Consider the following 23,766-nt stretch of genomic DNA (forward strand, 5'->3'; position numbering starts at 1 on the left):
GCGTGTGGTAGCAGGGGGAGCGCGGTGACCGATGGCTCAGTAGTGGCAGGATAGGGGGTACCTGGCATCCTGGCAAATGGCATCGGGATGACAACATTCAAGTGTTGGTTGGAGGTTTGCACTGTTGCATGGGTAATTTTGCCAGAGAAAGCCCATCCTCATGGCCAAGCAGCTGCCTGACCCCTTGCCCAGACAGAAGCCTGCCCTGCGGTACATGAAAGCAGCTGGAAAAATATAAATCAGATTAACTAATAAATAAATAAGAGGGAGGAATAAATAACAGGCAGCAGGCGAGCTGTGCCTGCATTTCGTCTATTGATCCTCATCCCCTTGGTGGACACAGGGAGGATCAATGCTGGAGGAGAAGTCCTCTGCTGAAACGGTGGGGAAGGAGCTGCTGACGCAGTGTTAATATTAATCGAAGCGAGTCATCCCTGCGCACACTGCCAGTGAGACAAAAGCAGGTGGTGCTGGCAGCACTACCCGCTCCTGCATGCCCTGGGTGGGGAAAGGGGCTGCAGGCAGGTTGTGGGTGCTGTGGCTCTACAGCTACCCTGCTGCGGGGGGTCCAGCTGGCACTGGGCACAGGGATGCACCCACTGCCAGCCAAAACACCCTCCCTGGAAGGAGGGTAAAGCTGAAATCAGGGGTCCCTTCTGCAGGGAACCCTGGGGTGGCACAAACTCAGCCCAGTCCCATCCTTGTGGCATCATCAGTGGTGTCTGAGCCATGAGCCACAGTGCGTCCGTCTGCATAAAGCATCTTATTGCATGGTTTGGGTGCTTTTTCTTTATGCAACATCCCATCTCCACCTTGCTGACAACTCCAAAACACAACTGGTTTTGAAACTAGAAGGGAAAAACCCAAAGTAGCAGTGATAGCAGTGGAATGCCTGGCACTTCCAGCCAACAATCTGCACACAAACAGCTCTTGCTGTATCCGCAAGTGCACCCTAAGGACGCCCGGGGTTGTTGTTCAGTCACCTTGGCTGCCACCTACTTGCCCGTTCAAAGTCTTTTTAACACAGACAGTGCTAAATCAGCCTTTACTCTCTTCACTTCAGCACATCCAGGTCTCCTTGTCACGCTGTGACATGGGGGATTCGGACTTTCCTTGTCTTGACTGACATTTATATCCTGCTGGGAGGGAGCGAGCCGGCTGCTTGTGCACCGTGAATGCTAAAGCAAGTGGAATAAAAGAGAGAACAACTACCTTGGGAAAGCGGTCACCTGCAGTTAGCTGAAAGAATGAGCTTTATTTCATTTTCTTCTATGCCTTTTTGTTGTTTAGTTGCATGGATCAGGAAGCCTGGGGCTCAGGAGTTCAGCTTTCTCTTTCCTAAGAAACAAACGCCTTGCTGGCCACTTAACCTGCTCCATTTGCAGGCTCTCCCTTTATCAGACAGTACTTGCCTGTCTCTGCATGGCCCTGCAACATCCCTAGGTGAAAGGAAATACCAGGACTTGCTTCATTTTCTCTACCCCTTCCCCTAAGTCATCTCTACAAATGAGAAAAGCAACAGATATGAGGAATGGATCAGAAGCGCCTCAAGCCAGCGCTTCAGTGAGTTTCATCCTAATGCTGAGACCTAAAACCCTGACTGGATCCTGTTTTGCAGGGTCCAGTGACCTCCAAAGTCCCAGCTCCAAGCAAAGCCCATGATCTCCCTTCTCTGCCTTGTCTCCAGGAAGCATCACACAGGTCCACCTCCCCTGCGCTTCCCCTTCTCACGCTCATGGGTTATTTTTAACATTTTCTCTTACGCAAGGTCAGGCTTTGCTCTGGTTTCCACTTCTCTCTGAAGCTACAGGAAAAAACCCACCATGAATTCAAATAATGGACTTCCAGCTAATCGCCTTCCCAAGTGTCATCCCAGGTCTTTGCCATGGCACCCTGACATGCAAAGCTCCAGCTTCAGGGGAGCCCTGGGGATTCCACCACTGAGGAATAACCTGCATGGCATGAGCAGCACAGCATGACAGCTCCAAACAACATGCTTCAGCCAGTCTCTAGTTGCACCATTTCTATGTACACTGACTTTCTGACCTTTTCTTGTGCCTTACCCAAAAGCATTCATCAACCAAACCTCACTGGGATGTTATAATCACAGCACTATCAAACCCCTCGATCAGGCAGAGTATTGGTTGTGTTCAGTGAGCAGTGATCCCTGTGGATATTCCCAGCACGTCACCCATAGATCCCAGTGTAGGATGCACAAGTAGGTGCCATCACTGTGTATTTTGGATGGGACTGGAGCAGAACACAGAGACAAAGGGCATGTTTGCATCCCAGGGAGAAACAACGAGCAGAGCTCTGCTCTTCAGCCTGAAAAACCGTGCACTCAGTTCAATACACAATAACATTTCCAAAAGACTTAATCTAAGAAGTTGGTGCTGTCAATAAATCTTAGAATAGCAATGCTCATCCCAGCCAGCAACCTTCTCCCCCTCATTCCACCTCCCTTCAGGACCTGAGATCAGCCAGCAGCTCAGGCCAGTATCAAACCCCATGTGCTGCTGGCCCTTGTTTTGGCTGCAGAATTCGGCCTGGCATGGCAGGGCTGTAAATATCAATCGTTCTAACCCCGTTAGAGCCTAATAGGCTCAGAATATCCACTGAGGCAAGGGCCTGACCCCGCTCGTCAGCAGTCATGACATGGACCAGCTCTAGCATGTTCAGGCTATGCAAAAGGCTTAAATGCACATTTAATGGTTGTCAGGCAGCAATTCCTATTAATATAGACAGTCACATCCCAGGGCTATGGAAAAGAGCTGAAAAGCACGAAAGAAAAATGAATTCATATCAATGGACGCTTGCATGATCAAGAAATGAGCTAAAGCTGCTGAGTTCCTGAAAGAGACACTGAGAGACTGGAACTTGGATAGTTATTTCAGAAGGTTCCCTGCCCGTGTGGCTTAGATATTCAGTTATTGACATTTGAGTTCATTCTTATTTATGCACTTTCTTTAGTTGTGTTTTGCCCAGGAAAAAGCAGCACAACTCGGGCAGATAATCTGTTGTTGCTTTGCATATCTGTTTTCCATCATTAATTTTTTATATCTTCTCCATCACAAGCAACTGAACTACCAGCACCCTAATACCTCAATACAAATAACAACCTCCTCCCACAAAAGATTAACCCCTCACTGTGCCCATAACTCCCCCTTCCCACAAATCTAAACCCAAGAACCTGAAAATATTTATCAACATTTAAAGACTTTGGTGGAAATCTCCTTCATTGCATTGTGTACAGCATAACTTATAGGCAAAGCCAAAACTGACATTATCATTTTTCAGCACCAAACTGCTTTGTCGAGGGAGGATAGATCATTCTCTTTCCTATCACAGGTTAGGACAGATCTTTTGTGAAGCTTTGTAACACACCAATTTGCCTTTCCTTGCAGAATGTACAGTTTTACTAATCTCTAAACTGATAAACTATGTAAGTGAAGACAGAGTCAAACCCTTCACATGGACACAAGAAATTATTTCATGTCACATGGAGTTTCCTGTTCCCCCCTTTATTTTTTCCTTTTGTGTTGTCACCCTCATCAGAACAACCTTTCCAAGACTTGAAAAGGTCAGTGCCCTCACATTTGGGCCTTAGGATTAGAGGTGATGAGCTGTGTTGAAGGACATAATTGAGCCTGGGCAACAAGAGAGATCTCAGCCTGCGCAGGGTACCTGCAGCCCTGGCCCTTGGAAGGATCTAAAAGGTGTTTGTGGTGGGGATGATGCTGGGATTTTAGAAAGCTGCAGGCTGTCTCAAAAGGTAATTAATAAAATCTAATTGGTCTCAAGGCCCTCGATAGTGGCTCTGTCTGCAGCCGTCAGTCTCTGTCCTCCTGAGGATCCTGCTCACAGAGCAGCCCCGTGCATCGCCTGCATTTGGGTGGGTTGTAGGCAGAGGAACAGGCGGTTGCCCGTCTTTGAAGCCAGTGCTGGAGACAAAAGGCTGCAAATCTGCCCGGCTGCCTGGTGGGGAGCCCTGCTGTGAGAGAAATGCAGTGCTGAGGAGACAAAACAAACTCAATCTGAGCAGGAGCACCAAATCCCTCCACCGCCCTCGGGATATCCCAGCAGCGGGTGGCCCCTGTGCCTGCCCCAGCCAGCAGAAGGTACCATCTCTCTTTGCTCACCACTGATTGCACAACAGTTTTCAAAATCAATTTTTACTAAACTTGGAATAAACTTGGCCAATTCCTATCTTAATTGCACATTTCCATCCCTAATGCAAAGTGGACATTTTACATTCCCCACACCAGTATTACCCTTTTCCCCATATTACCGCTGCATTAACAGCCCTTTCTCATATGGCATGAGCAGGCAGGACCCCTGCCTGGAGCAGCATCTCCCAGCTGGGGTCTACAAGACCTCAGAAAGCAACCCAAAAAATGACTGCAAAGATCAAGCAGGCATTTAAACCCAGGTGTCTGCTTTCTCATACTGGAGGCTCAGAAGCAAATAGAATGAGGGAAACCACAACACTAAACAAGTATTGTGGTTTAGCCTGGTACTCATTTCAGCAGAGGAAAATCCTTGTGGCAGCTCAGCACAAACTAACTGGCAGTAGGGTTTTTGGTGGATGGTCATTAGGTGAAGGAGAAGGGAAGCAGCTACCCCCAAAATTCAGTCTGTAAAGTCTCTGAGTGCAACGCAGCAGCTGACTTCAACAGAAGACAACCATGGAAGAAGGCCCATCATTTCCTTTGACACCACCACCACAGCTAAATGTGGGAGAAAAGGAGTTTCCCATCTCTTCAAGCTGAAGCTGCCTCATCCTTCCCTCACCCAACCCAGCCACGGGACACAATGAAGAGAAGACCCTGAGATCCTGAACACAGCCTGAGGAATACAACACCTGAAAGAGATTGGGTAGGTTTTCTTTCATCTTTTAGTGATCTTTTCTCCCATGCCCAGCCCTCCCTCCTTTCTCATCACACTCTTCACTACTCACTGTCTGCTTAGCAAAATAAATGGCCACACTCTCAGCACAGAGGGATGTAATTTCTGCTTGGCTTGCTAATGGTCTCTCATTGTAATGCAGCAGCCACAGGGTTAAATACATTTTGGCAGCTCTAGAAGCTGTGCCCAAGCAAAAGAGAAGACAGGGTATAGGCAGAGCAGCAAGGATGTCTCCAACTCAGAAAACTTTCGTGGCAATAATAGCATCACAGAACGGTTTGGGTTGGAAAGGATCTTAAAGATCATCCAGTTCCAATCCCCTGCCATGGCCAGGGACACCTCACACTAGTCCATGTCACCCAAGGGTCTGTCCGACCTGGCTTTGAATACTGCCAGGGAGGGAGCACTTACCACTTCTCTGGGCAACCTGTGCTAGTGCCTCGCCACCCTCACAGTAAAGAACTTCTTCCTTATACCTAATCTGAACTTCCCCTGTTTAAACCCATCACCCCTTGTCCTACCACTACAGTGCCCAATGAAGAGTCCCTCTCCAGCATCCTTCTAGCCCCCTTCAGACACTGGAAGCTGCTCTGACGTCTCCATGCAGCTTCTCTTCTCCAGGCTGAACAGCCCCAACTTTCTCAGCCTGTCTTTGTATGAGAGGTGCTCCAGCCCCTGATCATGCTGATGACCCTCCAACATCTTCCAGCCCGGGCAAGGGAGGCTGCAAATGCTGGCCAGATGGGCAAAATGACAGGAAAAAATCTGTGGAGAGTTTTCCTGGGTTATGTCTATAATGACGACAAGGGGCCCTCCTCAATTAAACACTAAGACCCTCCTTTCTAAGGCTACCTATCCCTCTACCACCACATTTCCTTACAAAGAGCAGTTGCTCATCATAACCCTTCCATTTTCTTTTTACTTTTCTACGGCTGCAACCTGCCTCACATAGATTTTCTGGAAGCCAGGCTGTAGCCAAGCAAAGTAGTTTGCTACCTTCCTTTGCCTGTTTGAATGACAGCTTTGGGAAGGGGTGTCTGAAGGCAAGGATGTTGTCAGGAGGGTTGAGGGGTGTCCTGGTCCTCCCAAACCCCATCACTGCTCAGCTGGGTGGCCCTAGGACCTCTTATATCAGCCTACATAAGGTAAGGATGAGAATTGCTGCCCAGAACAGGTGTGTAGTAAGACTCTATGAAAGCTGAAAAGCACCTTACGCTCCTCAGCATAAGACATTTTAACTAAAACCCATTATAACATCATGTTGGTTACAGCATGAAGGAGCCTTGAAAAGGGACAGTGGTGCACAGCAGTGGCAGGATGGCCTAGAAACACTCACCTGGATCATTGCATCTCAGCCTGGCTTTACCACAAATCCAGCCTCAGGTGAGACCTGAGTTCCTCGTGCTATTGGGGAAAACTATCCCCAAACGCAGAGCAACCCTTTCATTTCCTAACAGAGACTGCCCGAGCTCAACATGCATCCCAGCAAAAGGCTTTTCAAGCAGCTCCATGGGGAAAAAGGAAGACTGGAACACAGCTGAAAATGTTTCCTTGTCCCTCCTGCACTCTGCAAGGTCTCTTGTCCCCTGTTTCGATGACAAAACCCTCTCTCTGGGGCCTTGGGGTGACATTGCTCCTGCACAGAGAGGCTGGTGCACTGCCACCTCTCACTTCTGGTGTGATCTCCAGAGATCCCCCAGGGTGAGGGATGCCATCCCATGCCACGCATCCGTGTGCCTGAGGACTGAGTGCTCGAGCTCCTTTGTCCCAGATCATGCCTGAGTCTCCCGGCAGTGCTGTTATCCCAAGGTCCCTGATTACGGATGCTCCGTATCTGCGTTCTTCCCCTGTATCCTTAAGATAAACATGTCCTTCACTGTAGTCACCTACTCCATCATCCACTCCTATCAAATGAGCCTTGCTAGCTCGTAAATTACTGTGCAAACCATTCCAAACAATAAAGGCAATTTTACTTACTGAACCATTAAATTTACATACTTAAATTAGACTCAACCAGACGTTGAGAGGGGACGTCTTGTGGCCAGACAAACAATGAATTTAGGGAAAGAGCTGCCGTGTACTTCCCCACCTCTCACATGAAATTAATGAGGTGCTTCAATTTAATCACCATTAAAATTACATCTTTATTTAGTTACTTAGAGTTTGACTCACTGCGTGGCGTGGAACATGGAGTAATGCTGCCAACATCAACCCTTCCATAGAGGGGAGGCAGGGAGGAGGTCCAGCTCCCCAAAATGCCCTTTGAACTCTTTTCCAGGCAGACCTGGTTTGTGTGTCATGATCCCAAACTGTTCTCCAGGGACTGTTATTAAGGTAAAATGATGAGGGAAGAGAAACAACAAGACAGAGAAAATTGAGAAACTAAGGTCTGGGATCATTCTAGGACAGATTGGAGATAGGGAGACAGAAAGGCACATTACTTCTTTAGACAGTACCAACAAATGGGAAGCTCTCACAGCATTGTCAGTCCCAAAGTTCAGAGCATGTGACATGGAGAAACAGTTTGAAACAAAAGCATACAGTTGAGATAGAGACGAAGAGCCAAGAGACATGCCTGATCTCGCGTGCATGTGCGATTTGTTTTGCATTTGCTCCCACACACACATAATTTATTCACCTCAAGGTGCTCCTGGGCAGGGGGAGGCTGGTGCCAAGGGAGGGCAGTGCTTTTCCAGTTTCACTCTTGGGGTCTATCACTCATGCCCATGCTCATGCCATGCACATCCCGAGACATGGATGAGAGCTCACAGCCCAGTTGAGCAAGGGCTGCTATAGCAGCAAGCACTCAGTTTGGTACCAGAAAGTTACCAATAAGCAATAGAGATGCCTGGAGACAGCAGCAAAGTCTTCAAGATCTGTGGGGATAGAAGGAGGGGACAGGCTGCTTGTTGGGGAAGGTTCAGCACCCTGTGCTGAGGAACCTGCTGCCTCTCTGTGATGTCGAAGTCATGTAAGAGAGCAGAATAAAGAGATTATGGGGCCCTGTGGAAGTGGTGTAAAGGAAATCAGTCCTTACCATACTGGGAATAACATGTGCATGTAGGATGAGGTGGAAAGTTTCTGAAGCAGAGAGCTCTGAAGGAAAGTAGGAGGAAGGGAGAGATACTCCAGCCCAGAGGCAAAGATACGTGTGGTCCACCCAAGGTTACTCAGTATGTCAAAGGCCTAGTGAGGTCTTCCTCAAAATCAGCAATGGGCTACCGAAGCAGAGACCTTTTTTGTAACTCTAAAATGATTTTCACCCTGACAGATTCTCTGCTCCCCCACTTCAGCTGTGCTCAGTGGTCTCAGTGGCCTTGCTCCTGTTTGATGCTGATGAGAACAAGCAAGATTAGACCTTACTGAGTTCCATTTGGAGACATGAAACACTGGGAATCCCTCTTCCCCCATAGATAACCACAGCTCTGCATGGATGGAGCACATCCACATGATTTCCATCAGAAAGCCTTCTCTTCTCCTTGACTCATTTAATTCACTCCTGCCCCAGCTGCAAAGGGAGACCAGCTCCCAGCAAGCCCACGGTGACACCGTGGTAATGCTGACTCCTTTCTGAGACATGAGATACCTCCAAACCCACGTTTACATGGCCAGTAATACCATATTCCAGCTGTCAGCAGAACTACTGGGATGCTGTGGCAGTGCACTGGATGTGCACACCAACACCAGCGCACATCCATGCTGAGGCTGGCACAAGACTGGGAACGGGATGCCCACTGCTGTGATTTTGCTGAAACCAGCCCAGCTCTTGAGTGGGTGCTTTAATGCCAACAATAAATGGGAGAATGGCAGAAATGGGGCTGCAAATAAAACCTGTGTATTCAGATGCTACCTGTGGGTTCCGTTTTCCCTTTGATCTCTGCACAAGTCCTGTACTGGCAGGTGCTATGTGCCACCACGCACATAGTGAGCAGTTAGACCTCAGCTCACATCCTGACCCAAAACCTACAGTTCAAACAGGACATAAGGGGGTTTGTTTGGCTTCCCATTTGGGTGGCATCTCTCTTCAGACAGGAAGCAGAAAAATGAGTTATGTATAGAAGGAAACAGCACTTGCACCTGAAAGCTCACAGCAAGAAAGATGGAAAAAAAACAAGTCCACAAAAGAGTAAACACCAAACTGCCAACTGCTTTTTACCTTCTGTAAATCAAAACACACTTTGGAAGTAAAGCCTCCCAAATTATAGCAGGCAAGATGAAACATTAACCCACGTAGAGTGGGGATGGCAATAGCAGAGATACACAGACTAGAGACAAAGCTGCAGTTTGTCTACATTAAAATGCAACATCAGCAGAGGTGTCTGAAAGAGTCATTTATCAATTCCTGGATTAGAGAGACATCTGAAAGTAAGTGCACCACTTATACACGCATAGGCACAAATTGTCTGCTGAGGAAGGAGTGCAGAGCTGCAGTCTTTGTGCCTTGGAAGTTTCTATCTCTAGTCCTCTGGGTAAATATAGGGCCAGAATGACATTAAGCATGGAAAATAGGAACCTTGCTCATGGTAACAGGGGGTACAATTCATGTGAGCAGCCAGGATGGAAACTAATCTAATGCTGCAATTTCAGAGAAACAATATAGAGCCACTCACATACATCATGATTAATGACTGGATACCATAGTGTGAAAACCATTTAAAAAATGGCATTTTTGTCACTGACAATGTTACACATATAGTAAAGGTCATACATGATAAAAGCATTATCCATATTTCTTCTGCAAACATGCTTAACCTTGTAGAGCACAATTCCCTGGAAGATTGGTGATCCATCTCCAGCTGCAAACTGCACTCTCCAGAACCCGAGAAGGCAAATTTTACATTTCTATCACTCCCAACCACACTCACACGGGCTGTGGGAAGCCTGCATGCCTGCTGAAGCTGAAAGGGATAGAAATGTTTTACAGCAGCACCTACCCTGGGCTCTCCTCCCTCCACCATGTCTCCGGCTGTCGCCTTGCGCTGGAGCCGTGCTGGAAACACAGTTACCTGCAGATTCCCTCTCTAAAGCCTCCTTGAGGAATCCCTTTAGCACCCTCTGGCCACAGGTAGGACCCACCAGTGAGTCTATTCATGCTCGCCTTTGCTATCTGGCAGTGTTTAGCAGTAGGAAGTTGGTAGCTGGTTGACCAGTTGCCATCTGCAGAGAAACCTCACCCTATTCAAGGATGGAGATGGACACCTTGGAGATGTCCTGCTGAAAAGCTTAGGTGAGTCCACAGACAAGACATTTTCTTTTTTAAGAGCTGCATTTAAAACACACAAGTCCCTGCCAAAGGCTAGGTTGGCTCAGCCCATGGAAGACACCCCTCCAGGCACCAGGAGAGTAATTTCAGACCAAAATCCAGTCCGACCTTTGCCACCAACTCAGACCCCACACACCTTCTGAAGCCCACATGGCTTGCCATAACTTGTTATAGTTGCATCCACAACTTGCATAGTCCTCCAGACTTGCTGAAACCCGCAAACACCAATGCTATGAGCCAGATTACAAACCTACCTTGCAGCTCGGGAAGCTGGGGTGTCTTGGCTGAAATGTGGAGAAGCAACAAAGCAAAAAATCTGTAACCCCCTGGAAACCCCACAGAAAGTGGCAACTTTCTGTGTATGTGCCATTTTTTGCTGACACACAACACAAGAGAAATTTTTCCACTATGCTGAAATACATCTACCCACATTTGCACGAGTATTCACTGTCTGGCCACACCGTGCTCTGTCCATCTGCCTCTCAGGGTCCTTTTCCTGCTAGTTCTGAGCTCTGCTGCTGAACCTCAGGTTTAGCTGCAATTCAGGGTTACACTCTGTGCTATCAAGCCAAGCACAAGATCTTGTTATTGCTTATTATTATCTACAGCAAATAAAACCCCTGCATGAAACAAACATTTGCATAGTGAGATCCAGTATAAGGCTCATTGCATCAGGTTAGACTCCACTTTAAGAATCCCTGACCACCTCACCTTGAGCAGGGGTTGGGTACAAGGACAGGGGCTGTGCTCACTGAAGGATGCTCTTATCTTTCAGCAGGGCACAGACATGAAGAAACACCAAAGCAACCACTAAAGCAGGATAAGCAGCAATGCAGTTCACCACCTCTGCGTGCTGAATCTTTGCTAACGAATAAGTATCCCTATAAAAAGTACAGGGATGCCATCACACCTTAACAAGTGGGGTCAGTGGGAATCCAGAGGCTGCAGGCAGGATCTCTTCCCCCATCACCAGCTCCCAGCTCCACAGCAGATCTGACCTCCCTTGGAGAAAAGGACATGATCTCACTCTGGAGGAATTTCCTCTGTAGGAGACTCTGGAAAATGCTATGGGAGGAGATGGGAGCTCAGTGCCTTTCAACCACCTCCTGGAGCAGGGAGCTTCCCCCCCACTGGCTGTGAGATGGGGGCTGGAGCACTCCAGCAGCACAGCCCTGGGTTCAGGGGGTAACCACCTCATTGGGAAGGATTGCTACCCAGGGATTTCTGCATCACTTGGAAAAGGGTGACCCCACATATCCCTGAGGGTCCCACACGTCCCCAGTGCTGGTAGGGGTCAGCCCTGATGCAAGGAGGCGGCACTGGGCAGGGAGGAGCTGCCTGACGGAGGGGATAGAGGGGACATTCCAGGCTGGCATTCACAGTTTGTCAGCTCAGCTTGTGCTTTCTTATGCGAACAGCACAGCCAAAGCTTCCCACTGCGCTCAGACTGGGAAAGCTTTTGCCCAGAGTGGTTTGCAAAGAGTAGCTGGACCAAATTATTCTTCTCATCATGAATGCCTCTCTCTGAGCCACCTTACCCATGCCGATACTCAAACGATATTAATATGAATGAATGCATCTTGTCTCGGGGTGTCTCATGGTAGGAGCCATTTTAGAAACACGGGGAGGGTGGAGGGAAGGAGGAAACACAATTGAGCAGCCCTGGTTGCATCTGTCCTATTCCTCAGATGGCAATTTCTCTCTCCCAGGAGCACCACAGACTAGAGGTACTCACAGACTATACATCATTCAGGCTTTTGCTTTGCAAAATTAGCTTTCTTCGCCAGGAAACAAAGGATTTGCTGTATTGGATCAGGCTATTGCCATGTCTGCTGCTGTATCCAAGCTCTGGTACTTAAGAAACACGACGGCTTTCCCCTGTGCTATGCTGGCCAAGCCCCTGCCTGGGAGCTGCCTACACAGTCAGAGATTGCTTCCAGATTGCCACAGAAATCCAGCTGATGCTCAGTAGCAGGTAGTTTAACTTCTCTCCTCATTTTGTCATCTTACATCCCACAAATGGGCAACATTATTTAGTCCTTTTAAAAACTCAGCCACAACGTTTATCTCAATACGAGCCTTCAGCACTGCCCTCCATAAAGCCAACTACATACCACATAAAAGCAGGGGTTCTTTTTACTAGTTCAAAATTTACTGCTCTGGCTGGTTTACTTTATGGCTGTTAATACAGTGAAAGCTTTTGGAAGGAGGGGAAGGTGGTGGGGGATGGGGCAGGAGGGAGCAGGAGACAAAGGTAACAGGCTGTGGTTAAGACAAGGGCTTCACGCACCCAGCCCAATGGGAAGACCATAACTTATAACACATTGAACGTCACGGGCAAGGAGAAGGACCTTTGAGAGCATTCTCCAGAGGTTCATGGCACAGACCATTCCACCAGCTCTCCTGCAGTGGGTGATGGAGCTGCGGGTACCACTGGGCTGCACCGTGGCTTCTAATGCTTCCCCTCTTATGCAAAGGGGGCATGAAGGGGGCTTCTTGGCCAGGCAGAGCCTGCCCTTCCCCATGGACCCAAGGTGGAGGGTTCGTAGCTAGGGAGAAATACTAAAGGTGCCCAGAGCCCTGTGTCTGCAAATACAGGCTAAGCAGACAGGCTGCAACCTGGGAGATGCCTCTGCCTGCCACACCAGCAACAGCCTCCTTCTTTTTGACCTTTAACTCCTTCTGGCCCAAACCAGAGGACACGTTGCTGTTGAACATCTAGCCAAAGGCATGGAGAAGAGGTTTCTTTTGGGATGAATGCTGCATACTGCCACTGGGGTGAGCAAACATGGGCTGTGCAGCAGCAGCAGCTTTGCTGCTTGTGCACGGAGGGCACTGCAGGGTAGACATTTCCTCCCCTCTTCACTGACCTTCTTCACGGGGTCCCTGTCTCTGGTATTTGCAATAGGAGAAGGAAATCACCCCAGTTGCATGCAGAAGGGAAAACATAGCATCTCGAACACACACAGATCCAATCTCTAAACCAAAAGCCATGCCCTAGCTCCGCAAAATTGCTGCTCTCTATCCAAAAGGCAGGGCAGCCACTGAGGAGTTATGCAGAGCTCATGTGCCCACACACCACCTCATCATACAACTCCTCATGGACCAACACACCTGAGCATGTGCAGAGAAACCTCCCTGAGCCCTTGGACTGTGCCTGTGCTCGGTGTGAGCCTGTCTGGCTCTCAGGGCACATGGAGTGCATGTAGTTCCCATCAGCTATGTCCTCCCCACAAGACCAGAGGTAACTGAGGGTGCTCTCTGCCATCTTGTGTGAGCCAAGAACCAGGAACTGCTGCAGAGATCATTATTCTTGCTAATTACCAGGCAACATCAAACAAGATAAGCATTTTACTCCTCATCACTGAATTTTGTTATGCTAATTAGAGTTGTATAAGCTGTTGCTATTAAACCTGGAGAGTCAGAAAAACATTTGCATTAATACCCACAAAGCTGCATCAAAACCTAGTTATTAGTATTTCAATGAGGTTCAGGTTATGGGGAAGCTGCTGCCATTTCAGGGGCTGGTTTGTTGTTTTGAAATCCTGCTGTGAGTGAAAATATAAATAAGTGAAAGGTGAGGCCTCACGCAGACAATGCTTCTTGTAGATGGGGAATTAATCTAAGGAAACTTTGATCAGGAGAAGACATAAATGGGAGAGGGAGAGGGGAGGCAGAACAGCGCAGGGATTTAGCTGCTCTGTGTATAGTGCTGCACAGCCAAGGGGTCAGGGTCCGTAAGTCTCAACTGTGGATGCCAGGCTGGACTTTACTACTTGGATTCCTGCCTCCCAGCTGTTCCCAGACACTTTGCTTGATCTGAGTGTTATGGGTTTAACTCTGAAATGCAGTGGGGAACAGGAGCTGCCTCCTGACTTTGCGTGAGAATTGCTATCTTCCCTTCACCTTGTGCATCACACTGAAAACCAGGGTGTTCACCAAAAGGATGGAGGGCAGAGTTTCTGGTTACCAATATACACACAAAGCCACATGTCTAAACCTTCATGGGGAACCAACTCTGTAACAAGAATTGGCAATTCCTTCTTTTTAGTGCCAATCACAGCAGCCAAGTGTTTCATCTGAACCTCTCACAGCATTTCAGACAGGCAAATTATTCCCCCACATGCCTCTTTGATACAACAATTATCACCATTTGATGCATCAAATACACGAGAAATATTTAGGGGAGTCCAAACAGGCAGCTTGTGAGCAAGGGAAGGGCTACTTTAACCCCTTAGCTCCTGGTGCTGAAGTGAGATGTTTGCAAAGACACACATCATTATTTCCATTATATGGAGGCGCTGGTATTGAGCCCATGTGAACTGGTATCACAGCAAACCTTGTACACACAGGAGGGCTGTGACAGGTCCATACACAGCAGAGGGAACCCATCAGGGAAGGAGCTGGGGTATAATTTGAGTTAGGAGCAAGCATCCTTACCCCAAGGATAACACTGTGGCTGTTGGAACACTGCACTTGACCTATATGAGAGGGGAGCAGGCTGTCCTAGCAGGGTCCTCAGAGCAGCCTCCATCAGACAGCAGCCTCCCTGACCCCTTGGCTCAAGCCACAGAACTCCCTTTGCCTGGCATTTATTCCCCAGTAAAGAGCAGACCCTATTGACAGCTGGGTGCAGCTTAAATAATACAGCTTGAGCTCTCTCTATAACCCATAGTGTTATTCTATTGATGAGGCCACAAGATATCTGGTTTTAGCAGACCATTTGTCACCAGTTCCTGGAGAGGGGAAATAATTCCTTCTCTCACCGTATGTTTCTATCAAAGAAGAATAAAAAAAGGGAAAGAAAAGTAATTCTTTCATTTTCTCTTTCTGGTGGAAGCATTCAGGTGAATTGGTTAGCTGTGTGAAGGAAGTGGTGTTTCAGTAATGATGGATTGTGGTGGCAGTGTTCTGTGCTCCATCACTGTGCTGATGGGGAGGAACCTGGATGCACAGCACACCCCGTCCCACGCTGCCATTCAACACCTAGCCTGTGCTGAGTGCCCACTTGTGTCAATGCACTGACCCATGGGATGCGCTGGTGAAGCACCCAGCTTGGGGATACATCCCTCTCTCCCAGCACCAGACCCCATCCTCAGCATCAGCCTTTCTGAGTTTCGGGAGCATTGTGTGCTCTGCCTTCTCTCCAGCCTCACTTCCTCCTGCATGCATCCAAGAAAATAAACCACAGCAACTTTGCCTCCAGAATCACAGAATCAACCAGGCTGGAAAAGACCTTTAAGCTCATCCAGTCCAACCGCTCCCCAGCACTGCCAAGGCCACCACTAACCCTGGCACTGAGGCCTCGGCTACACGCGGTGTGAAGACTTGCAGGGACGGTGACTCCAGCACTGCCCTGGGCACCCTCTGGGGAAGGAATTGTTCCTCAGCTCCATCTAAACCTCCCCTGGTGCAGCTTGAGGCTGTTTCCTCTTGTCCCATCCCTTGTTCCTTGGGAGCAGCCACACCAGAAGACAACGTTAACACTCCCTCTAACTCGATATGAATCAGAATGAGAAAAAGAGACAAACACAGGCCAGGTGCCATCATCCCACAGGCCCTATTCTAACACTCTGTCCTCCCTAATCACAGGCAGATTAAGAAAGAAAAAATCCCCATCAGCCACACTACGGGTAGGAGAACTCTAAGAAGGATGAGGAAAACGAAGACACTGTGAAATGCAATAGATGTCAACTTCTACTTATTTTTTAATTTCATCTCTTACAAGCTTTTTGGAAGCTAACATGATTAAGTTCTTCACACAATTTATTAGCATCATGTTGGAAATCCAGCAGTATATTACACTGCCTGAGTAATCCAATTAGTAAAATGTATTTATTTAACCAGAATATTAGCTGCACACAATCCCAAATGAAGTAAAGTCCCTGATCCTGGGATTCCTCTCACTTCTTGGAATTCATTTACCAGTGACAGAAAGGCTTACTCTAATGAAACAAATATCAGCCCTATGTTTTTGGAATAATACAAGAAAACCAATCTTGCTGCTCAGCTAACTGCTTTTTGTCTCTTTTTTTTTTCTCCAGCAGATACCAACAGCATACGGGTTTCACAGCAACATAAATGTTTTTCTCACTCTCCCACTTTCCTCTCAACCCAACCCCAAGAACAGTCCCAAATCTCCCCAAGCCCAACTGGATTCCTATGCTTTACAGCTACCAAATCACTCCCAAAATTGAGAATTTGGGGTTTTTTTCATTCAGCAACCCAGATGTGAAAGTGAACCTCATACCCTCTTTAACCTGATGTGCAAGAGCTTTGAAATAAAACCACTGTGGTAAGCAAAGGCTCCTGAGCCCTTTTTTCCCTGCCTAATGAAGGAGCTGAGTGACAGCCCCTGAGGCTGGAGGTCTGATGCCACTGCAGCAGCATCCCCCCCATGCTCTGGTGCTGGCCTGACTCAGTGCTGAGCAAAAGGGGCTGTACCAGGATGTGTACAGCTTTTTAGGGTATTTTTGGCACTTTTTTTCTCTTCCTTTTCCCTTTTATTTCATTATTACCTTAAACCTACCCAGCTCCTAACACAACACATTCTCACTTAGGACTCCTGGTTCCCAATTGACCCTCTGAGGCTGTGGCAAGGAAAGGCGAGTGGTGGTGGCAGGAGAACCACTGCCTCTGCAGCCTGCCCCGGGGAACGCTTTGCTGTTGACCGATGGTATTTTTCCAAAGCTGCTACTCCAATTTATCTTCATTAATTGGCTTAATTAATTATTTTCCCCTGTGACCAGCAGTGGGAGGTTCAGGCACGAGCAGCAGCAAGGCAGCGTAATGCGGTGAGCCGAGCCCTCTGCTCTGCCCTGTCACTGCCGGGTAACCCCAGTGCTGTGGGTTTTGGCATCTCCCCTGGCTTTTGGATTTGGGCTGGAGGGGAGCTGCAGACACCCTTGTCTTCACCCATTCAGACAAGGCGTGGGAATAAAAGACTTGTTAATAATGCGCCCCTGGATGGGCATCATAGGAACCCAAAATCTCGGATTCTGGGGAGTCTGTGTGTGTCATATGCCAGCAGGAAAAGGCACAGAGAGGATGGATTTGCTTTCCTCGCTCATAACCTGTTTTTCTCCCACTTCATGGAGCAGCACCAGGTCCTCCATCTCCCTGTGCTGCTGCAGCAGCACCTGTGAGGTGGCTCTGAAAGCTGCTATGGCAAAGGCAGAGAGAGAAGTAAGGGACTAACGGCTGGAGTTAATAATAGACATCATTTGCAATGTGCCTCCAAAAAAATGAACGTCCTGAGGCAAAAAATCTAATTCTGTGTTTCCTTTCAGATCCTCCTCTGAACGCAGCCGGCGCTGGTGGAGGGAGATGTCTGTACCAGCGATGCGTTTGGGCTCGGTGCAGCAGCCCGTGTGCTGCTCATTCACATGCAGGGAATTTGAGAGAGATCCTCCTTTTAATGCAAACAGGAATTACCCATGTAATCTCAGGATTAACAAAGCCCAAGGAATTATTTACATTTCCTAAATGAGGGAAACTGTATCAATGGGTAAGTCAGAGACAGGGAGGCAAGATGTGGGAGAGTGACTGTACCTGAGGACACAGGAACCCTGGCACTTGGAAATGGATTCAACTGAGGTTGCACAAAATGTTTGGTGTCTCTGGACAAAAGCTGCTGCTGAGGTGTAAAGCAGACAGACTGATGCTGTCCTCGGGCTTGTTTCTAGGGTGGCAGTCATGCAAACTTCAGACCCTAAACCTGTGCCTGCAGATCTTCGCTGCATCACAGGATGTAACTCCTCATTCTCTATCAATGATTACAGCAGCAGTAGGAATAATTAAGACCGGTTTCTTATATTTTTATTGGATTTCTCTTGCAAAGTCTCTCCCACAACAACCCATGTCTCCTCAGCAACACCCAGTGTGACTGCTGGGTGTGGGACACGGGCCTGCTCCCTCCCTGGTCACACAGAGTATCCCTGTGATTCACTCCACCATCACGCTTTGAAATCAGGCTCCAATCGCCCAGAGCATTCACCACACTGTGCTTTTCAGCCTTTACTCCTCCAAAGCTGCAGTGACAGGCAGCAGAGCTTCAGAGCCCCATTTTCTCCAAAATGCTATAATACTCATAATAATCACAGCAACAACAACAGTTACAATAAGCCTCCATCCTTCACACACCAGACGATGCCAAGTCAGACTCCATTTCCAAACTAAGACATCTCGCGTGCTATTCTCCCTCCCCTCCAGACTAATAGCTGACAATGTATGCCTTCCACATTAATGATAAGGGTTCAAGGAGAAAGAGACTGCTCTCCCATTTCGCTGACATTACACTCTCCTATGTACCCACCAACATACCCTAAGGCAACAGAACTAGTAATAGGTTCCTCTAACTGCCTCCTGCATCAAATTTGACATCGGGTGCTTTCTTCTCCTTTCCCATCGCTCACCTTATAACTCTGTCATCATCATTGATTTTGACTTAAGGAGAGAAAAAAAACCCCAACCCTCTCCCCCCCTGCTTATGCAGCACCAGGGTGGTGGAGCACAGCTGCTGCAGGGACTTGGAGCAGGGCAGGCCAAGGGGCTGCTTCTATTTTGCCTGAGTCTCAGTGGTGGGGGGATGGAGGCAGCAAGCCGGGAGCATTTGCTGCACCCAGCAGACTGGATTTGCAGCCCTGGAACACCATCACTGGCTGTGTGATGCTCCCCAGCTTGCAGGCGGCACCATTCTCAGGGGCTTTTTGGGCTGGGTGCGTCTTGCCGCTGAGATCAGGATTTGTCCATTTTTTAGGCAGCATTCCTTTCTCCTCCTTCTGTCTTTCTTCCACAGAAATGACAGCTGAAGTGATCTCTAGCTACCTGTGGACTATGTCACTCTATATAGTGAAACCCCCTCTGCCACTTCCCCAAATTCTCTGCATCAGCACCTGCAGCAGAGGTGATGCCCAGCCCCAGCAAGCCACTGGTGTGGCAGTGAGAAGGGGTGAGTGGTGGCTTCAGCACGGAGGGGGGAAGGACCATTCCTAGAGGCAATCCCGTGGATGGTGGCAGTTATCATAGACTCATAAAATAGAAGAGAACTTCAAGCTCATCTGGTTCCAATCCCCTGCCATGGCAGGGACACCTTCCACCAGACCAGGTTGCTCAAAGCCCTGCCCAACCTGGCCTTGCCCGCATGTTCCATGGGACAATAGATGACAATCCCCCCCTCAACTCAGTTATCGGACGATCAAGGTTCTCATTCACTTCACTCTCAGAGAAACTGGCTGGATCCCTGTGCCAGCACTGGCTGCTTCCTGGAATGGCACTGCCAGGAGACACCTTGGTCTAATTGCCAGCACTCATCTTTTACAACTGCGTCCTAAGATCTGCCTTACAGGGGCTATGACAGTGCTGGAAGGGGAAGTGACCTGCCAAAATCCCCCAGCATGGAACAGGCCTTCCCTACTGCAGCCCCGAGACACCCTGCCCGTGTGATGAGGGACAGCAGCAGGCTCCTCCTGTCTGGTTTCTTAGCAGATACACAGAAACGAATCCCCAGAGTGCGGCTGACCCGCAGCTGGTGTTTTCTTTGATTTATGTCAGAGCCTATTTATGTCCTCTGCTTAAAACAATCCAGTTCATGGCAGCAATAATGAAACTGTGTACCATCCAGCAGCTGTTTGACTGCTACCTGAAATGAGTTTCACTCCAGTTCTTATCAAGCAGAAATCTTTTTAATCATCAAAACTGCCCCAGCCTTGTTGGAACTGTGATGGTGCAGTGATTCTAACAGAGGAAGGCATATTGCAAGCCAGGGACATGGCAAGAGTCCTGAACTGCTGGTGATTTTCTTCCAGGGTCACAGCCACTTTGGACACAGCGACATCTGTGAATGAGGTCTTTGGGTGCAGAGACCAATCCACTGCAGACAAGGACACCAGCAAGGTTTAATGGGGTCCCAGATAGCCTCTGGTGTTTTCAATGCAGTTTCACTGGTGGCCCAAGCAGGCTCATTACAGTGAAAACACCAGCGGCCACTTAGACAAGCTGATTTTGAAGCTCCTGCTCCTGATATTGCAAATAGAGCAAAAAAGGATCAGTTCAGGAAAAACCCAAAGAGATGGACTCCAAATCCATGCCTCAGGCCGAGTCTCCTAGTGAAGGACTTAACTAAGCAGGCAGCAAGCAGGGGTGCTGCACAAGGAGCAGGGAATGTTTGCCCAAAGCTATTTTGAATTCATTAAAGAGGATTGGAAGAGCTGGGCTGCTCCACTCAAGGACCCAGCACAAGGCCACATAGCCTGCTAGTCCCACCAAAAACTAATGATCGCAGCTTGCCTAGCGAGTCCCAGGCACTCTCCACTCGCTGCTTGCAAACAAGCTGCAGACCAAACGCAATTGGAAGGAATTATTTGGGAAATAATTGTAAATAATGAATGAATGGAGCAAACTGCAAGCTGCTTACAGATAACTCACCCGCAGAAAAGAGCTGAAGCTGCCGAGTAGATGATTCACTATTGATTATTTCCCCAGATCTAGCTGTAACCTTCTAAAGCATTAATTAAGACAAGTCTTCATAGTTCAGCATATTCTAATCTGTTCCAGGAGGAAGAGGTCTCAAGAGCTCAGCACTGCCCTCCTGGAAGGAAACCTGGAGTTTCACACCCTGCTCCTGGCTCCTGCCTGGATGGGGAGGAGGTGGGGGGCACAGAGCAGAGCCGAGCACCAGCCCATAACCCAGCGACATCCCCGATAGCTGATGCAAATGTTTCAGCAGGCTTCAAGCTCCTGGGTATGGCAGGGGAAGACTGGATCCTACCTGGCTGTTGGCTGGATTTCAACCAGGACAGCTGCCTCTTGGGATAAACCCTTTAAAGACAGCCAAGGCAATCTGGCTATCCCCGTGATGGCTGCCCTTAAATGACCTGTTGTCAAGTCTGCCCTGAAAACAGTACATAAATGGGTGCTCTAAAACATGCCCCAAAATGACACTGTCTGTGCAAGTGCCCCTTGTGCCACCCAGCCCTTCAGAAAGGTCTGCACTGCTTCCCAGGGCTTCAGCTCTGGCTGCTCCAGCATCAGCTCCTGTAACCAGCAGGATGCCCAAAAGCACAAAGCTCCTGGGCTTATAGTAGGGAAAAGGCACCTGATGTAATTCTTCAGTTATATCAAGTGACTACAGCTGCACCTACCACTAAATCTGCCAAGCAATGGCACACATGTGTAAATACAAACACATCAGAAACTGATCTGCTCTTCAGCTGGGGCCTGGCACCCCTAGGCACTTCCCACTGACAGGAGCAGAGCTTCAGTGTAACTGAACAAGCTTTCAGCTAATGAAACACAGGATTGCGCGCAGCCATGAAAATCCAACAGAGCAATCTAATCCAGCACAGCAAGATTCCAGACTCAAAACCCAGAGAAATACAGCTCATGATGCTGAGGGAAAGGGACAAGTTGTTGCTCTCCAGCTGGGCTCCCCACAATGGACCTATAGAACCACCAATCCCCAGCCCATCACCCCAGGACTTCTGGCACAGCACTTGCAGGCAGACCAGTGCTTGCTCTCCCCACACCCTGAGGAAACAAGTATGTGATAACTTGGCACTCAGCTGAAGCTCAAATACTCTTTCAACCAGCTGTTTAGCTCAGCAGTGCCCAAAGCGTGTTTGCATCATATATGGATGACTTGAAATATGGGTAGAGCAAGTTAACATCTGCATTAAGCAAGCCCAGTATACGATGATTTTTGCTCTCCTAACTTTGTTTCAGAAAGAAAGGCGGTGAAGTTTGAACCAACTCTGAAATGCAGGCAACCTAAAACTAGTGTTTTTAGCTCATTTCCATGTCCACTGTAAACTACCATAGCTTTTCCAAAGAGCTGTCCCCAGTTTGCCAGCAGAGTCACCAGCCCATTTCTCGCCATTCAGCACTATTTGGTGTGGTGCTCACTTGGCATCACATCATGGTCAAGGCACAACCAGCTGCGTGGCCCCCACAGCCTTAATGTGTCCTAATTTATGCACAAGGATTAAAAACAAGATTCCAGTAAAAGCCCCTTTCTCCCCCATCAGATGCAATCAGCCACAAGCTGTGTCTGACAGGGCTGAGCTTCAAAGGTAAAGTTAGACTTGACCACTAACCAAGAAAAGATAGCAGGAGAGAAATTAAAATTTAAAAAAAATCGAGCATAATCAGTTGAATTTCAGCAGCATATCTAGATTTTTAACAATTTCAATGCTTCTACAGACTGGGGCATGTAATGAACATTATTTCATACCAGCTTTGCAAGAAAACCTTGTCAGGATTGCAAACATCTGAAATAACCATTTGAAGGACACATGGCGCAACTTCTGACTTCTCCTAACCCAGGTGCTCAAGCTTAACCCTTCAAGGTGACCACATGGAAGCAGATAACACACTACATGGTTCACAGCTGCGTTATACTTTTTATACACACAAATGTGGGATCAAGCAATTTTTCCTGCCCATTATGTTCATTAAAATCATATAAAAAGAGGAAGACAAGAAAATCTCAGTAGCTTACTGCAATGGTAACAGTACTTCCATCTCTCTCCTGTCAATCTGGTGACCAGCACTGGAGGTCACACGCTGCCCTTGTCTCACCACCACCTCATATGCAGGTGGGCAGCATGGTGCTGGGCTGGTCACAGGTGGTCACTAGGATATGACCCAAGTCATACAAGCTGCTCTGCTAGCCCTCAGCCAGCCCCATGCATGAGCCCTCATGCCAGCATGAGGGTAGGCCAAGGTGTCTTCTTTGAGCTTGGTTTTGCCTGAGCAATGGACCATGCCAGTCCAGCCCATCTCCTCCCAGTCGGGTCCTTCACGGTTGCATAGCTCATCATCAAACATACAAGCAAATATTCCTCATGGATGTTATCTGAAGCAAAATCCCTACCTGCTCTTGGCTCCTTCAGAGGCTGTTCTCTGGTAAGGGTTTATCTGATGGTTTATCCTTTGCTGAAAGACAGAAGAAAACAAAGAACAAATCCTGGTCAAACAGCGGTTTGGTTAGAAAGGATAGGATGTTTCTACGTGGGAGAACAGAAGCATTTTATGTTTACTTTCATTACTCTCTACTGCATGTGATACACACTTAAAAAATGGCATAATTCTCTCCACCTAGTTTATTTTATTTTTCTGTTCATCAAACTGTTCTCTTTTAATGAGCTTTCTAGGACACAGGAACAGATGAAGTTAAAATGAGTAGGTCTCCTTGTTGGTGCTGTTGCTTTCCTCACGTCTCTCCACCCCAAAGTCAATCCAAATCGTTTGGAGAATTCAAGCAAATTTTCATTGCCATGGATATAATGTGATCCTCAAAAAAGATCAGAATTACAAACACTGAGTAAGGATGATCAAGATGATGAAAGACACAGAACAGCTTTTGCAAAAATGAGAGGAGGTATAAAAAGCACACGTATGTGCCACTGCACTCTGCCATGGACAAGCCCTGTGTATTGTAGATGCTATTTTGCTTGAGTGAATTTCCTTTAGTTTGAAAAACAAGTGCCTTTGCCCTAGGAGCAGAGTGACCTGCATCCATCTCCTCTGTCACCATGAAGTTCCTGTGTCTGAATAAATTTGGTTATCAAGCTTCTGCATTTCCTGGCCAAAGCTGGTTT

General features: G+C 48.0%; 1 long non-coding RNA gene across 1 annotated transcript in view; it reads right to left on the reverse strand.

The window, feature by feature from the left end:
- Positions 1–22,999: 22,999 nt before the first annotated feature.
- LOC115616847 overlaps positions 23,000–23,766 on the reverse strand; it is a 119,762-nt gene continuing 118,995 nt past the window's right edge. Inside the window, exon 4 of the long non-coding RNA XR_003994418.2 lies at positions 23,000–23,101. This is a non-coding gene — a long non-coding RNA (uncharacterized LOC115616847). The remainder of the gene's footprint in view (positions 23,102–23,766) is intronic.

The sequence above is a fragment of the Strigops habroptila genome, chromosome 14 (assembly GCF_004027225.2).
Source record: "Strigops habroptila isolate Jane chromosome 14, bStrHab1.2.pri, whole genome shotgun sequence".
NCBI lineage: Eukaryota > Metazoa > Chordata > Aves > Psittaciformes > Psittacidae > Strigops > Strigops habroptila.